Below are 17,485 nucleotides of genomic sequence, written 5' to 3' on the forward strand. Positions count from 1 at the left end.
TACGGTACTAACATTCCGTTGCCGGGCGGACTTGACAGGAGAAGGCAGAGAGGCAGAAAGAAAAAGACAAAACAGGCAAACAAACTTTTGTATGAACCTAAATTAACCTGTGAATATGTTTTCAAGCAAGTGTGATCCGGACATATATTATCATTATACTGTACATTTTGTCATTGCATTGAAACACACTAATTTATGTGTTACTACAGTCGTAAGCCCATCCTTAACAAAAACAATGAAACCTTTTTGACGCAAACACAACCAACCTAGAGATTACCTTTAGATCTTTAGACCTTAGAGTAGGTAGTAGTAGGTAGGTGTCAAGGAATTTCAGAGAGTGGCCTTTGATGGAATGATTGGTAACATTGGTCTCTTCCAGGTTCCCATCATGGCTGTGTATAAAGCACACGTGACGACGGGGAACATGAGTTTGGCGGGAACAAAGGACGGCGTGTTTGTTACCTTGGTGGGAACGGATGGCAAGAGCGAGCGCACAGAGCTGGATAACTATGGCCCGGACTTCTGCTTCGGCCAGGTAAGGAATTGCAGTTTGATAAGTAATATTCCTCCAGGCTTTTTAACGCTTTCATTCATCTCTGGGGTACTATGGGGTCTGCAGTAGGCCTACAAGTTAATTTACTCTTACACTTCTATCTACTGACTCAATTGTTGGTGAATCTTAAATATCGTGTGGTAACTCATTATTTTTAAAACAATTTCACATCCATCTGAAGCTTACACCACATAGTGTCATGGGACTGAAAGAACCTATTGTGCCATACAACCTTAATGCTCAGTGAAGAAACACCAGAAAAACACTGGGCGCTTTAAAGGAACCAGCTCAGCACAGAGACTGTGTAGGAAAGCCATGGTGAAGTTAGGGTTGTATCTCTAAAAACACTGCGCTGTGTGACCATACCCGATATAGAAAAGCCCTCAGGCCACCAGTACTCTGAATGTTGATGATACAGTTCTGGTCTTTTTGAAAGATGGCTGAAAAGTAAACAATGACATACTGGATGTTGCATGAAGGGCTTGTTAAAATGACCTGAGACGGATGAGAATAAACCTAAGAGCAGAGTCGATAGTTGTTGTTTTGTCCAACAGACCAGCACCTACACGGTGAACGCCGAGCCCTTGGGTCGTCTTCTGCTCATCAAGCTGGAGATAGCTCAATATCTTTATCTGCCAGAAAATCTGTGGTTCTGCTCCAAGATTGTGGTGGACACCCCAGAAGAAGAGGCCCTCCTCTTCCCCTGCCACAGATGGTTGGCCAGGGGGGGAAGTACTGGAACTCAGAGGAGCAAAAGGTCTTTCACCAAGTTACACTTCAGTCCTTGATTTCTCTCTGGGGATATTCATGCAGTGGGCTGATCTCTTTTGATATTTATATGAAATTATCATTATAATTGTTCTATGTTATGACATATTTTGGTATACATTATCTGAATATCTACAGCGATGAAGGCGAGTGACGAAGACCATCCTTTGCTGATTGAGCACAGGAGGAGAGAGGTGTGAACTTAGTGAACTTTATCAGTGAGTCTATTCAGCTTCTCCAGTTGCAGCCCCATAATAACTTTCCAGTTGATAAATCTAGTCTCATGAATAAAGTGTAGTGCTTCCTTTAATTTGGGTTGTAGGTCTTTTTCCTGTGTTATTCATCTGACTTGCAAAACAACGTGCGTCTACTACAGGTGGAAGGAATACATTGAGGGGTTCCCCCACATCACTCATTTTGAGAAGGATGAGCTTCCATCTGAAGTTCAATTCTCGTATTCCAAAGAATTTGAATTCAACTGGTCAATAGGAAATGTGTGAGTGTTTAATTAGGATTCAATTCCATTAGTTGTACTTTAAAATGCAATCATTTAACCTTGGTTAACACTAATAAGGTTGACACATAATAAAATGTTTTTTGATTCGATTTTTTGGTAAGTGAATTACTTTTTGGGTCAGATAATTTAACTCAACTGTATCAAAGTAACACGTGGAGCTACACTCAGCATGAAAGCGTCTGATTTGAGCTAGTCTGCTATCAGACGATTAATAATTATGATATAAAGGCCTTATCATTTCAAGATCGGATTCTGTGATTATTTGTAGGTCTTTAAGTGCTTCTGCTTCTTCCTGCAGTGCAGTTGAACTCTGGCTGAAAAGTCTGATTCGGTCTGAGGCATCATCATGGGAGAGCCTGGAGTCCTCAAAGAATAAACTCACCAAGACGTCCCCAACAGCTGGTAATGTCCTCTTCTGGATGGTCAAACCAAGGCTTTTATATCTATAGCTCAATAGAGTGAAAAATGTATTGCACAAAACGTCTGGAATTTTGCAGGTAAATTCAATCAACTATTTTAGCACAATTTAGTTTATTCATGGTTCAGTTTCGCGTTAGAGAGGAACACCAATACGCACTACTGGGATTGATTTCATCCTTTCATCCTTAAAATAGGGATGCACTGATCCCGATCACCAATCTTTTTAATGTGTGATCAGCCGATCTGATACCGATCACAGATTATTTTTTAACAGTAAAGTATATATTAATAGGATGTTTCTCCTGAAAATAATTGTGCCAATTATATAAGGGTTCCTAGTAGTAAGTATATGAGGGATATTGTTAATATGTTGAGCCGACGGAAATGCGAAAAGCACTATAGTTCAGTTTAATGAGAGTGGAGTCACACAGTTTTCTGACAGTTTCAGTAAGTTTAGACGTAAAGGAATAAATTAACATCCTTACAAAAGGAGAAGGAATCACTGGGACTACTTTTAGCAATGAGTCAAGCCAACACAATCTCAATCGCACGCTAAGGAAAGGAGCTACAACGGATAATACCATAGACTGAATGGATAATACAATATACAAAAACCAAAACAGAATTGATCCAACATGGGGCACCCAGGTGGTGCACTGGGCTAAGGCGCATACCATATAGGCACAGTCCTACTCGCAGAGACCCAGGATTGAATCCGGCCTGGGTCATTTACTGCATGTCTTCCACACTTTCCTCTCTGTCTCTCTCTATAATAAAAAGCTGAAAAATGCAAAAATAAATCTTAAAAAAAAATTAATCCAACATATAATCAAACGTAAGTCTCACCTGTGATACGCTCTGCATGTATCAGTATTCGCATTCAGAGAGAGAAGGGCTACCTCGAAGAGGCAGCACCATTAGCTTGTATGGGAGATGCTTATATTTGTGACTTTTATCTGATACTATTGAAGACTACATTGCTGTAATGAATATGTAACCCTCCTCTCTGAAGAATTTCTCGCTGAGCACTGGAAGGACGATGCTTTCTATGGCTACGAGTTCCTGAATGGTGTCCATCCCTCCATGATCAGAAACTGCCCCCGTCTGCCCTCAAACTTCCCGGTCACTGAAGAGATGGTGCGGCCGTTCCTAGAGGCTGGTACTTCCCTACAACAAGAGATCCAGGTATGTGAAGGAGTGCAAACTGCGGACCCAGAAAGGTGTCTGCAGAAAGGTAACCCACTTCAAAGCCAGTGGGCTACATGTTTCTATAGATGTTCTCACAAGTGCCACACAAAAAGCATGTGAGTGCTATTCAAACCAATTTACAAATATACACAAATATACACATCTGTATGAAGCGGTTCTAAGATGGGAGAGCCCCTGGAGGTTACCAAGCCCAGTGTGTCGTATCAAAGATGTCTCCTATGGTGCTGAATGATGACTACCATGGCATCTATCTTTTTGAAATATTATAATATAATATAAAAAACTTGCAATAGTAATACAACTATTACAGATCTACATTTAGCAATGGTTGTAGGTTCACTTTTTCTCCACCATGATCAGAGATATAATTTGACTTGTGGCCACATGTGTGTTACTAGCTGTTGAGTGTGTGCCTTTACTCAGTGTCTTCTTTATTGTATCTTCCTGTGTTTGTAATCCAGAAAGGGAACATATTCCTGTGTGACTACAAGTCACTGAAGGGTCTTCCGACCCGCGTGGTGGAGGGGAAGTCACTGCCTCTCACTGCTGCCTTCTGCCTGCTGTACCTGGACACCGCAGGCACACTCAAACCCATAGCTATTCAGGTGATTACCTTTAGGGAATAAGATACAATAGGTATGAGGAAAAGTAATGCCGATGCAAGTTTTCTTACTTCTTAATTTGTATTTAGATTTTCCATATATTACTATGATGTGTCCTGTCTCGCTCTGCTCCTTAAGAAATGTTTTTACAGATTCACTCATGTCTTCTGAATGTCTTTTGAATCCTACTTGTTCTTCCTGACTATGCCTTTTGTCTTCTCCCTGCCCTCCCTTCTCCCATTTAACACTAATTTAACACTCAATCTTTAGTGGTTGCTGTTATATTATTGTTGTTGCCGTCATTGGTTGTGGTTAAGAAGGCTGATTGACTTTCATCTTCAGAGTTCAGCTGGCAATGAGGGTACAAACGAGCTGTTGAGGAGACACCTGGCTGAAACCACCTACTCATCTCTATGTCTGCCAGACAACATTGCTGAAAGAGGACTGCAGAACATCCCTAACTTTCACTACAGAGATGATGGACTGAAGTTATGGACGGCCATCAACAGGTTACCTTACGCCGCGTTCACACTACATCCGTCCGTCAACAGATTGACATATCCATGTGTTTTCCCGGGTTGTATTACAAAGGCGATTTCATTGGACAGTGTACTTGCGTATTTTTGCATAATGCAATCTGATTGGCCGACGGATCCGTCGCTGCCTGAAAAGTTGAACATTTCTCAACTTTTTGACGCAGGCAACGGAGCCGACAGAACGGACGGACCCACAATGCATTTCGAGAGCGCCCCATGCAAAGTCAATGAGATCTGTCACTGGACGGATGTAGTGTGAAGAGTCTTGATATCAGGGAGTCATCTCAGACATGTTGATTATCTATGCTATCATAATACGTCTATACTTGCATATGCCAGTAACCTTTGTTGTATCTGACACAAACAACGGCTTTTGTTTTTTCCTAATGCAAGTGGATAATTAAAACAAAAACTTATGTTAAAAGCAAAAATTGGATTTCAATTCACAATGCTAAGAATTAAAGGTCTGCTCCTGAGCACAAACTTCCTATAATTACAATGCATGAAAAGCTTTTTGATCCGTTTCCAGTTTTGTCCGGGCTATGCTGGGACTCTACTACCCAACAGACGACGAGGTGTCTGGGGACGCAGAGCTCCAGGGATGGATCCAAGATATCTTCACAAAGGGCTTCCTGGGCTACAGGTACGTGTAGTGTGCCACTATATGTAAATGTAACATTCATAAAAAGCCTTTGCCAATGTCTGATTGCTACTCTCTTGTTCCACTTGCTCATTATTTTCCTGTTCTGAATTAGAATGTTCGTCCTTGTATTGAAAGGTCTTTTTGCATTGTTAAAGTCTGAGCCTGTAGGGCTGAAACATTCCCACTGGTCCCAATTCCCACTGGTTTAGGATTATTCTTCTCCCACCACATTGTCTTTACCATAAGATGGTAAATGTTGAGGTCACGTGACGCTGGGATACGTGATGGCAGCTTGAAACGTGTGCTCCTGCTGTCTTTTGGGTTAATATCCTTAATACATCCTAAAATAAGTTCAGATATAGGCATTTTTCTCCTACATGTTGTTGAACTAAACAATGTCAGAAGAAGGTAAAAGTTCGACGGCTGGCTGTAACATTGAACAAAGAAAACTTCGCTCAGCCGCACAGACTCAGCTCAACATGTGTACGAAGGGAGTAGCATCTAGCAAGGATACCACTGCTGGCACTGCCACGGAGCCCGACCAGCCTGATATGGCTCAGATTCACGGGATGCTGAGCAAAATACTAGAAGAAACCGCGGATTTGAAAGAAATTTGTCGGTCTATGAGCTCCGTTGATACAAAGCTATCCACCCTCATTTCTCGTATTACGCAGGTGGAAGACCGAGTGAGTCAGCTAGAGGACGAGCAAGCTAACTTAAAGGCAAGACCGGCGGCAGCGACTAAAGAGGACATAAAACTCCTGACAGACAGGCTGGCCACAGCTGAAGACCGATCCCGACGCAACAACCTGAGATTCGTTGGGATACCGGAGGGGGCTGAAAAGAACAATGTTACTGCGTTTCTGAACGAGTTTATCTCAGCGACCCTTGGCATTGATCCAACCCCGGGGGGTATCGAGATGGACCGCGCTCACAGGATCGGGACGCGGCTGGAAGCAGGGGAGAAGAATCGTGGCCGAACGATTGTGGCGCGCTTGCTACGATACAAAGATTGCCAAGCCATCCTGGAAGCAGCACGGGAAAAGAAACGCCTGACGTGGAACGGTAAACAAGTTATGATTTTCCCGGATTATTCGAGGGAGACGAAAGGAAGCGAGAAGCCTTCTCACGCTGCAAGAAAGCACTCCACGAGCGCAAGATTAAATTTGGAATGCTATACCCTGCACTTCTGAAGATTTTCATCAATGGACAGAGTCCACGGGTGTTTGATGACCCGGAAAAAGCAATGGAATACATCGAGAGGCGCTGAGGTACATGCTTGACACTGTGCGTGATACGTTCCGGGCGCGCTCTGGATAAACTTGGAAACTACACAAGTCTCTGCCGGCCGCTTGTTCGGGAGAGTAACGGTATGTGAGATAGGGTGTGTGTATATGCAGATTTCACGACCTTTGTTCTGTTTTTGGACATGGAAAGATCCTTTCCGGCTTTGCACGTCACAAAGAAGTTGGATGCTGGCATTTCAGTTTATATCTTTATAGCCGGGGCCTGTATTGCCGACCATTTCTATTTTTGTATAGAAATCGCTATGTTTTCTTTAACCTAATATCTGAACACAATTTTGTAAACGATACTCAGGGCAGTGGGCTTTTAGGCTGCCCTTATTCCATAAGTCATGGACCTAAGAGATTTACTTTTTTGTTTTATCTCACCAATGTTCTTGGTTCTGTTTTTTGTGCCAGACTGGTTCGCAGTCTGCAGTTTATTGACATCACTATGGTGTTGGTTTTATGTTGGTTTTTTGTTTTTTTTCTTGTCAATGTGTATATCTACTGTTGCACCATGGATCTTATATCATAATAGAATGGCCACTTATTCTACAGTAAAATACTTTAAGATTGCTTATGACTAGCAGTGGGAGGACATTATGTTATTCGACCTGGAATGTGAATGGCCTGGGCTGTCCAATTAAAAGGAAGAAAATACTGGGGCATCTGAAAACTAAAAAACAAGATGTAGTATTCTTGCAGGAAACACATTGTTGTTCCCAGGAATCAGTTAAATTATGTAGGGACTGGGTAGGACATGTATCCTTTAGTGCTGGGACATCTAAAAGTCGAGGAGTAGCTATATTAATTAACAAAGGCTTACAGTTCAGGCTCAGGAAGGAGGTTAAAGATGAAGAGGGCAGAATTATTATAATACTAGCAGAGATTCAAGGACAGACTCTGATACTGGCCAATATATATGCACCCAATGTTGATCACCCTAATTTTTTCGTAGACTTAGAAAGTAAGCTGCATGATATGGGACAGTATCCAATAATTCTGGGAGGAGACTTCAATATTGTATTAGACCAAATCCTTGATAGAAGTAAGCCATCATTAAGTAGAATGCCTGACTCTGTTTTGCTTGTTAAGAGAATGTGTTCATCTATGGGTCTAACAGATGTGTGGCGTCTGAACCACCCAACGGACAGAGATTACAGTTTTTACTCAGGAGCCCACAAAGTCTATTCAAGAATAGATTTTTTTCTAATTTCTAGCTCGTTACTGCCTGCCACATTGTCCTGTTTAATTGATAGCATTCTGTTAACGGACCACGCTATGGTCAGACTACAAATCACCCCATATCAGGAAACAGAAAGATCACAGATGTGGCGTTTTAATTCATCTTTATTACAAGATGTGGGATTTAAGGAAGATCTTCGAGCCCAGATTAGGCTGTATTTGGAGACCAATGTCTCCACAGCTCCCTCTGCCATAGTGGCCTGGGAGGCCATGAAGGCCTTTCTAAGGGGATTTATTATTCAATATTCTTCTCACAAGAAGAAGGTCAATACTGCTAAACTCACAGATCTAGAAAAGAGAATTAAGAACACTGAAGCTAAATTAAAAAGGAATATATCTGAATCTATTTTAAAAGAACTGACTCACCTTAAATATCAATATAATATTATAATATCCAAGAAAACTGAATATCTTTTGTTTAGGGCCAGGCAGACTATTTTTGAATCGGGGGATAAAGCAGGGAAGTTTTTGGCCAGGTACATTAAACAAAAAGAGTCCAAGTCTTCTGTAGCAGCGGTGACGACTGGGGATGGAAGCATGGCAACTAAATCTAGGGAAATAAATGATGCGTTCAAGAAATTCTATATAAATCTTTATACATCTGAAAGTACTGCCACGGACAAAGAGATAATGTCATTTCTGGATAAATTAAACCTTCCTAAGTTGAGTAGCTCCCAACAGGAAGACTTGGATTCACCTATTAGTTCCCAGGAGATACTTAATGCAATTAAGGCCCTACCAGCAGGTAAATCCCCAGGACAAGACGGGTTTACGGCAGAATTCTTTAAATGTTATGCAGAAGATCTATTACCGTTATTTGAAAATATGCTTACAGAAGCATTTGAATTTGGTAAATTACCTCCCTCCTTAAACCAGGCAATTATCACACTTATACTTAAAAAAGAAAAGGACCCAACTGACTGTAAAAGCTATCGTCCAATAAGTTTAATATCTGTTGATTGTAGACTTTTATCTAAAATACTTGCGAATAGATTGGATAGAACACTTAGGTCACTTATCCATCCGGACCAAGTGGGCTTTATTAGACAAAGAAATTCTTCTGATAATGTGAGACGTCTTATAAATATTATGTGGTCTGTACGGGACTCCAACGATCCAACAGCAGCTATCTCACTTGACGCTGAGAAAGCGTTTGATAGGCTGGAGTGGAGGTATATGTTTCATACGCTTAGAGCTTTTGGATTTGGTCAAACATTTCTCAGATGGATAGATATTCTCTATAAAGACCCACAGGCCGCAGTGAGAACAAATGGTCTGATTTCCTCTTATTTCACACTTGGTAGAGGCACCCGGCAGGGCTCTGCATTGTCGCCAGGGCTTTTTTGTCTAGCTCTTGAGCCTCTTGCGGCAGCTATTCGGAAGAATCAGAATATTCAGGGAGTTAAAATAAATGAGTCTACACATAAGCTTCTGCTTTACGCGGACGACATCCTGTGGCTTACCTCGGACCCAGCCAGATCTGTCCCAGCATTATTGGACGTTATTAAGTCATTCTCCAAAATATCAGGGTATAAAGTCAACTGGTCTAAGTCAGAGGCCCTCCCACTGACCTCATACTGCCCAAAAACTTTATTTCAGGCAGGGCTATTTCAGTGGCCTACTGAAGGCATAAAATATCTTGGCATTCTCTTCCCTCACCAAATTGATAAAATAATCGAAAAGAATCTGGACCCACTTTTTAATAAAATGTCATTAGATACAGATAGATGGTCACCACTATTCTTATCATTATGGGGGAAGGTTAACGTTCTTAAGATGAACTGTATCCCAAGGTTGAATTATTTGCTTCAATGTCTTCCTATTGCAATACCCCAGAAATACTTTAAAAGGTTTGACCAAATTTGCAAAAAGTTTTTATGGAATGGCAAACGTGCAAGGATAAAGTTAGAAAGGCTTCAAGTTCCAATCAATAAGGGTGGCATGGGCCTCCCCAAGCTAGCCCTGTATCATTATGCCTTCTGTCTGAGACATATAGCTCAGTGGACACTGCCACCTGAGAGAGCCCCTCCCTGGTTTGAGATTGAACAGAGACTGCTTTCCCCACTTGCCCCTATAAATGCTCTGTCTAGCACTATACCTTCCGAATTAAAATCTCACCCTATCATATCCAACCTCGTTAATGTGTGGAAGAAGTTTTCTAAAGCTTTTAATATCAATGTCTATCTTAATTCTGAATCTTGTATTTGGAATAACCCAAAGTTACGTATTAATAAACATTCTTTTTTATGGAAAGATTGGGTGGAAAAAGGAATTATTACACTAGCAAACCTATATGAGAGGGATAATATAAAGTCATTTGAAATGTTGACTGGTGAATACAATCTGCCCAGAAATAATTTCTGGAAGTACTTACAAATGCGTCACTTGTTACTTACTGTTATAGGGAGAGGAATAGAACCTCAACAGTCAGATCTTCTCTCTCGGACTACGAAAATAATGGGTTTGGGACATGAGGCTTCCATATTCTATACAATGTTATTCCAACAGACAGTTACCATATCTTATGCATCAATGTTAACTTGGTCGGCAGATTTGAACATTGATGTCACACATAAAGACTGGGATCGTATTTGTGAAAACATTAAGAGGGTGTCAAGAGACATTAAAATTAGATTAATCCAGTTTAAGATTCTTAATCGCTTTTATTGGACTCCAAGCCGACTGTTCAGGCTGAAGCTGCGGGATAATGCAGACTGTTGGAAGTGCTGCAGCTCAGAAGGGACTCTCCTTCATCTGCTCTGGGAATGTCCCATGATACAGAACTACTGCCTAAAGATTCATGATCACATTGAAAATATTACCCGGTCTAGCTTGGAGTTCTGCCCGCGGCTTTATGTCTTAAATGATCCACAAATAACATCCAATTGTGGAGCAGCAGACTTTATCCAGACCAGTATAATGGTTGGAAAACAAATGATAATGAGAAATTGGAAGAACCCAGGTGAGCCCTCTTTCCAGGAGCGGAGCACGGAGTTAGCAAAAGTGGCATCCTACGAAAAAATCTCTTTCAACATTAATGACAGGACTGAACGGTATGTGGCGAAATGGGGAAAGTACGTGCAATATATTGCTATAAGATGAGAGCGTGGTGCCTATTGTAAAAATGTAAAATTGATCCATGTGTGTTTTTCTATTTTTATTTTCTTTCATTTTTTTTTAATTTAATTTTATTATTATTTTACTTTTTCTTTTTCATTTAACTATTTCTACCCGATTTTTATTACCTTTTTTGGCTTAATCTTTATGTTCTTTTTCAAAAATGTAACATCACTAAGGAACAATTGGTAAGATGTCAATTGTCATGTTGACTACAATGTTGATTGCAGTGTAATAGTGGTGTATAAAAACTCAATAAAATACTAATTACAAAAAAAAGATGGTAAATGTTTTTTTCAAGTTATCTCATCTAGCACTAGCTCCAGAAGTCGATAAAAGTCTCAAGATGATGTCATGCATTAATTTGCATATTTATGATGTAATTGCATTCATTTACATAAAGCAAAGTGTTTAACGAATAGTAACATAAATTTCTAATTTGGTGCCCTCTTCACCGAGAAAAGGCAGACAGTGACTTTTTGGGGCTTGTGGATTGAAGACGACAACTCCCACAATGCCAATCAGCGTTCACTCCCTGAGGGACGTAACATAACAGCCAATCAGCGTTCACTCCCTGAGTAACAAAGCATAACAGCCAATCAGCGTTCACTCCCTGAGGGACGTAACATAACAGCCAATCAGCGTTCACTCCCTGAGGGACGTAACATAACAGCCAATCAGCGTTCACTCCCTGAGGGACGTAACATAACAGCCAATCAGAGTTCACTCCCTGCAGTCCAGAGTGAATCGCAGCAGGAGGAGAAAGTGATTGTTGCCGTTTAGGGACTCCCGGTGCTCTATATCTAAATAATATAATATATAGGTATATATATAATATAATATAATATATAATATCACAGCCAAAAGCTGTGTGCGCCTTCGGATGATATTATGAATTAAAGCCTGTGTCCAGTTCTCGGATGTCTCTGGTACTTCCACAACAAGTAAAGACTCGTAGTGGGGGTTATCCTGGCCAGAGTCCTGCGGTGACCCGCACAATTTGGATGAAACGGGTAAAAATTTATGTACTGTGTCGGACACCTGGACGCCTGAACAGCGCAGGTCGGTCGCGGGTTTTGCGATTGCGAGCGAGACTTCTCCGGTGCTGGATATATATTCAGGAGCGCAGGAGTCAACTAAAACCGTCCACAGTGGATGATGTGCTTTTTTTGAACAGTAATCTAAAGCACTACGCCAACACCAGGTAGTGTAATTCCCTGACGTTCCATCTAATGTGTCCAATTTTCCTTCGGGTGGGGGTCGGGCGTCGATATCAATTTATAGCGGGTCTGGTCGGGTACGGAATGTAAATCAGGGGTACAGGCGGGTGTGGGTTTGCAAATTAAGACCCGTGCATTGATTCTCGGCCATGGTGGAGAAGGAATTGGGGAAAAAACTTTGGCTTTGACTCTGAAGTCCAGATTGAACCACGACTTCAGATTGATGTGGAAGGACCTGAGACGTCGGAGAACCCGACACAGTCGTTTATTCATAATATCATCCAGGCACACACAGCTTTTGGCCGTGATATTAGATATGTCTATGTATTTTATTATATTATTTAGATATAGAGCTCCAGGTCTCCCGCCGGAGCTCCTGGAGTGTTCTAGAATATCTTATAGAACACGGCCAAAAGCTGTGTGTGCCTCCGGATGGTATTATGAATAAAAGACTGCGTCTCTGGTACTACATCATTGCTTCTTTAGCGCTCGTTTGATCTACCGGTCACACCGGGCACACGGTAATGTCATCCATACCGTAGCGCAAATTCACACCAGTGTACTCTCTATACCGTTTATAGCATACATCCCTAAGTCCAGCCCACTGAAACTAGTGCTTGTAGTTTTTTAGAGCCCCCCCCTTTTACACTTCCTCCTTTAAATGATGCAAAAATCGTCATTTTGAGTCATTTAAAGCAGGAAGTGTTAGAGGTAGATACGGATCTCTCCCGTCTCAGGGGAAAATGAGGGAATGATGCAAGATCAAGACCAAAATATGACTTCTGTCACACCCCGCCTCGGGTGAAGGTAATGTACCCTTAATAGACCGGACTTTCAACCCAAAGGATGGCAAGGCACACAGTTGCAAATCCGTTTATAACAAGATTTATTCCCCCCCAAGTGTCAGATAAGTGCAAACATACAGAGGAGGCCAAAAGCCAAACATCTGAAAATAGTAAAATAAAACACTCAAAACCAATTCCACAATCAAATAATCAAATATTCTCTATAATAAATCAAGCATATTCAAAATCAAATACCGGTACTTCAAATAATCAATGTCAATAAATCAAATAATCCATTAGCAAAATAAATGCAAATTAAACTCAATTACTGAATGCATTCAACCATAATTTACAACATAATAGAATAATCACCTCAGTTGATATTTAGTATCTCGTGGTACTAAACCCAGACCACCTCTTCTGGCAACAGCAACCCAGACCACCTCTTCTGGCAACAGCAGACTGTCAGAAGGACAGCAGCTCACCCCTTTTATACCCCATGGCCCCTCCCACTAGACAGGCCCAATTAACAGGGGGATTATAATACTGTGGCACTTTGCTAATTAACCATAAATAAACTCATCGAAATACAGCATCCATGTTAAAGTTCATTTCATCTTTTAGATCAGTGATTTTCACTAGTGCATTTTAGGCTTGTCACCCCTTAATGTCCAATGTCCAGTGTCCTCCTTTGACACAAGGGAAAAATGGTTTGGCCCAATCAGTGGCAGCAGGTGTTTCCTGACACCATATTTAAAGCCCTCAGCCCCACCCTGACTCTTTTAGTCTGCAGTACAGAACCATGGTGAGAGGACAGACAGGGACAGTGGTCAAACTGTCACAACTTCTAATGATACAAAGCTTAAAGCAAATGGGTTGAAGTGTCCCTTTAAGTTAACTAAAAGGTAGGCCGAGAAATCTTTCGCCAAATAATCATTAACTCACTACATTGACAAAGGGAGGGAGAAGATCAAACTTACTATTTACATTGTAGAAATTATAATAACAATTGACAAACCATGCCTTGTGGTGTTTGAAGACAAATATCATTTTAGTCCAGACTTCATAGCATTTTTTTTTTAATTTGGCCTCAGGTGCTCATCATCAAAGTGGGCGGGACAAGCCAGCTCTAGAACTCAGTGTTGCTTTGTCAAATCTTAAAATATGTTTGCAATGTGACTCAGAGTTTAAATGCAGAAATTGGCCAACAGGAGGTACTATGGCACACTAATAACTTTAAATGGCAGTATCTCAGTCAGGGTTTGGCTATATTTATAATTATGATGTAATATTGCTTCTACATATCATACAATGTATATTTTGTATATATGAAGACATGCTTAACGTCCTCATGCAGGGATACCAGAGTCCTTCATCACCGTGGAAGGGGTTGTCAAGTTTGTCACCATGGTGATCTTCACAACATCTGCTCAACACGCAGCCGTAAACAGTGGACAGGTCAGAGGTCAACCTTCTCTTCATCATTCCAAAAAAGCAAAACGATCCAATCAGTACGAAGGGGAGGATATAAAGACATAACAAGCTGAACAGAAATCTGCACGGCAGGCGTTTCTCTGAGGAGACTATGTTTCTGCTGTACTTCCAACCAAATTTGACACAAGCAAGATAACAGGAAAATCATGTGTTTTTACGAAGATAAGGCTGCGCCCATAATAGTAAAATCAATTGCAGCCCAGAAACACAACAACTTGAATATCAGGATGGTCTCACAAGGCTCAAGCCACAGCCCCTTTAAACAAACGATACTGTCCACTGTTCTGTGTTTTAGTTTGACTACTACAGCTGTGTCCCAAACAACCCTCTTCAGCTTCGGAAAGCACCTCCAACTACCAAGGGACAGGTTACCATGGAGACCATTCTGGAGACACTGCCAAATATTGGTGACTCAGTTGCCTTCATCAGCGTTACGGCGGTTCTACACAAGAAATACAAGGACTCTGTAAGTTGGGATATAGAGAGCATTGCGTAATAGGAACAGAACAAGATTACTCATGGTGGGACTTTCCGGCTTGAAAAATAATAAGATGAGGTAAATAAGCTTTATAACAAGAAGACGATGAAATGAGATACGTTTAATTCACCGTTCCCTGAGGGGAAACCCTTACCTTAAGTACTGTATCATCTAAAAGTTATCTTGCCTTATTGCCTAAAATGAACAGTAAGACAGATGCAGCTTCTGATAATAATGAACGCCTACATCTCAGAGAGAATGCCATCTATGGAATGTGTCTTGTTCCCTCAGGTTGTTCTTGGTTCCTACCCTGAGGAACGCTTTTGTGAGCCGACGGCCTTGCTGATTATGGAGAACTTCCAGAAGGAACTCTCCAGCATCGAGGAAAGGATCATAACGAGGAACTCAAGTCTGGATGTCCCGTACTGCTACCTGCAACCCTCGGAGATCGAGAATAGTGTGTCTATATGACTAGAACCACAAAGATGCTACCAGAGGAGGAGTAGCATTCCTGTTTGATAATGCTCATCAATGCGGGGATATCATTTAGAAAATTTACATCCTTTGTATATCTTGCCCTCATATTGAAATCTGCCTCTCGCATTTTACTATCAACCATTTACAGTCCACTAAAATACTCTCTTAACCAGATTAATATTCATTAATATTCATCCAACAACAGCAGTGCCACATATTAGTTAGACAAGTCGGGATTGAGTCAGCATGAGATAGGCCCCACTCACTGCAAGGGGCACCAACTGGATTCAGTTATGTCCAAAGGTCTAAATATTTATAGGAAATATGGGCAATCCATCAGTGTAATTAGCCATGCAAAAACATTAAGATAATATATATTACAAATGTTTTAATTCCAAATGATGTTGGGTGCCCAAAATGATATTTGTTTTGTGTAAAAACAGATATAATAGGGGCCCCTACTGTACCCCCCTCCATTGTTAGATTATCATTATTGTCATGTAGAGAAATACTGACTGCAAAATGGTATATGATCAGTTATACAAGAATAACAAACATGATGATACTGTTACAGATACACAATATACATGTAGAGGTTACCTAACTAATTGGCGGTAGGAAATTTCATCCCATTGGAAATAAATGATGGCAGTTAGGGGTTATGTTACTAGAATATTCTTTAGTTAAGTTTGTGTTGCCTTTTACATGTTATGTTTTCATCACTATTTGAATAGCATTGTAGTGCTCTACATAGCTGTGTATTCAGATTCAGACTTTTGTTTATCTTGCTACTATATTCTACTTCAGTGCTTCAAACTATATTCTATATAACTGGTGAGTGTATTTGCCACCAGGTTTGATCCTGATCTAGATGCAGGGACTTTATCTGGCTATCTTAAAGAGAAACTTGGGCGGGATGTGGACTGTCAAAAGATTGGCACTGAAAACCGCAGATTCTGTTCATTTAAAGTTTCTGCTGAATGCAAGGAAGTGAATGAGATGTATAATCCCGATTTGTGGCCAGATGGAGCTCTGGTGCGGCGCTACTATGAGCCGCGGAAGGCACTCATCGGACAAAATTCTTATGGTACGGCTGAGGGTCTGCGCCTGCCTACAGTGGCAACTTCTCACTAACCATGTAAAATGTCTGTGCAGGTTTTGTCATACAATTGTCGTGGCCTGCGTTTGGGCCAGAGCGCAGGGGACAGAGCTCGTCGTAGAGTAATTGACAACCTGTTTAACCACTGTGATATACTATGTCTCCAAGAGACCTTCCTGTCAAAACAAGACCTTGGTCAGCTGAGCTCACTAAATCCTGACTTCCATGGAGCTGGGGAGGCTACAACCGACCTCAGCACGGGAATTGTCAGGGGTAGGATACCTGGGGGTGTAGCGATTCTTTGGCGGAAGTCGCTGGATCCGCTGATAAATATAATCAGAGTTGATGCTGACTGGTGCATTGCAATAAACTACAAACATAACAATAAGGAATTTGTGATTATGAATGTGTACACACCTTTTGAGTGTGATCAGAATGAAGATGACTTTTTAAATAAGCTTGCTTTTATCAATTCTTTTATTCAAGATAACTGTCATATGAGTGTATATGTCATTGGGGATATGAATGCAGATATTACAGATAAGAGATCAAAATTTGGCAACCACCTGAGAGAGTTCTGTAAGAACAGTAATTTAATCCTATCTAGTGACACACTTATGCCCAGCGATAGCTATACTTATATAAGTGAAGCCTGGCACACCACGTCATGGCTGGACCACTGTATAAGTACAGCAGATGCCCATGCATCGCTAGGCAGTATGAGTATTTTGTATGGAACAACTGTATCAGATCATATACCCTTTACAATGTCAATTGAGATAGATGCCTTACCAGCTTTAAATAAAAATAAGAATATAAATATGAATATTGGAAAGCTTGACTGGTCTTCTCTTACTAAGGAGGAAATCCTGGGCTATCATGCACGTACAGACCAATCCTTGAGTAACATCCACATACCAAGAGATGCTGTTATATGTAGTGATGTTAACTGTTCCAGTGTGGAGCATCATAATGCTCTCTGTTCTGTGTATGATTCCATTGTAAAATCGCTGCATGATGGCAGTAGGCATCTCTG

The 17,485-nt window shown here is 41.0% G+C and overlaps 1 pseudogene across 1 annotated transcript; it reads left to right on the forward strand.

Moving 5' to 3' along the window:
• The first annotated feature begins 388 nt into the window (after positions 1–388).
• Positions 389–15,344, forward strand: LOC311360198 (arachidonate 12-lipoxygenase, 12R-type-like; annotated as a pseudogene). The gene is made up of 12 exons: positions 389–535; positions 1,108–1,310; positions 1,460–1,539; positions 1,698–1,817; positions 2,137–2,240; positions 3,271–3,443; positions 3,929–4,072; positions 4,412–4,578; positions 5,135–5,254; positions 14,259–14,359; positions 14,691–14,861; positions 15,165–15,344. The product of its transcript is annotated as an arachidonate 12-lipoxygenase, 12R-type-like (transcript).
• Positions 15,345–17,485: the final 2,141 nt, after the last annotated feature.

Source organism: Micromesistius poutassou (genome assembly GCF_964030765.1).
Source record: "Micromesistius poutassou genome assembly, chromosome: 15".
NCBI classification, from domain to species: domain Eukaryota; kingdom Metazoa; phylum Chordata; class Actinopteri; order Gadiformes; family Gadidae; genus Micromesistius; species Micromesistius poutassou.